Genomic DNA, 1,495 nt, shown 5'->3' on the forward strand with positions numbered 1-1,495 from the left:
CCCCCCCTTCCTATGCTCCCACCCCCTCCCGCTCCACACCCACTCTGACCGGCCGGCGCGGCCCGGAGTCTGCAGAGGACAGAGCGCCTGTGATCCAGTGGGTAGGCAATCGGGCACGCGGCGAAGCGTGGCGGACGCGGCGGACGCGGTGAGGCGGGGCGGGGCGGGGCATTGGAACCACTGGGCTGGGCGGCCACGCATCGACCCAAGGGCGCTGCCGCGGCTGCCGCACGTACAGCAGGCTTCGCGCGGACTCGCTTGGGATAAATATATTGTACACATAGCGGATTGGACCTGATCAGAGTTATCTAGAGTTATCCTCCTGCAGTGAGCGCAGCGGCGCAGCGCTCACCGGCGCACAACTCCAGCCTTTTACGTATATCGCTTTACTCCAAGCGAGAAATATTGATGCTCGTTCTATTTGAGTCGATTGGATTTGAATAACTCAAACGATTCAAAGTTCTCACTCATTTCTTGCAGCGAACAAACGAAACCTTACTCAATAAGGGTTGTTTCCAGTGTACATAACTTCCACCCAGCGGCAGGCTGGCGAGACCGTTAATGCCAATCAAAACACAACACAAGCTGGTTGGGTCTAACTCCCCGGCCCCCAGTGTCGTTTCGGAGCGGCGTGGAGTAGCTTTGACGCTTTCCCAGAGTTCCTCGAACTCCATGCTGCTAAAGCACAGCTTCGAGTTGGTGGCAGTAGCGGAAAGCGAAGTCCATTGCTATATTCAGGTAAGGAATGGCAAAGTCGTCGAGCACGCGTGAGCGAGCCGGCGAGCCGCTGTGCCGCGAGCCGCTGTGATGGCGACCCGGAGAGGATTTCGGAGTACTACTCGAGACTCAGCCCGGCGGCATACCTAGAAGAGGACTAGCGTTCCCGTTGCCGAGGGGTCAACTTTGCCATTTCTTACCTAAATATAGCTCAGAAGTTTCGCCTAAGGTGAAAGATGTCCTAGGAGGCGCTGATTGGATGAACGAAGCAAAACTAGGAGGACTGGTCCACCCAGGTTTCGCTGATATTATAAACTGTCAAAATGAATTTTGTGTTCGTTCTATGCGTCTCTTGTTTCACTGTTTTCCGGCCTGACTGCGTGACCCGATAAATGGGTGGCCCCAGAAGTTCTCCTTTTTTGGGTGGAAATGGGGCCTTTTTTTTAGGGAAATGTTGTTTCTGAAAGGCTCGCGATCGCGGCTGCCTGCCCGTGTAAAGGGGATGGGATATGAGACACGATAAAAGGAGGGGGCTCTTAGAAAACGATTTGTGGGAAATTATTGCGCTTGGGGTGAACCGGGTGAACCCGAGTGAACGGGTCTGGGCGCGGTCCTCGTATCCGCGGTAGCCGACGCAGTCACGCGGGCCACATATTTCGACATGTTTTATGAAAATGCACTGCGGATACCTGCGATGATGCGGTGCTAGACGTCAACCTGACATAACTGGCTCGTGACGTGACCCTGGCCCCGTGCCAAAGCCCGGCCCAGGCCCGGC

Source organism: Frankliniella occidentalis, unplaced genomic scaffold (genome assembly GCF_000697945.3).
Source record: "Frankliniella occidentalis isolate FOCC.00 unplaced genomic scaffold, Focc_3.1 Scaffold251, whole genome shotgun sequence".
NCBI classification, from domain to species: domain Eukaryota; kingdom Metazoa; phylum Arthropoda; class Insecta; order Thysanoptera; family Thripidae; genus Frankliniella; species Frankliniella occidentalis.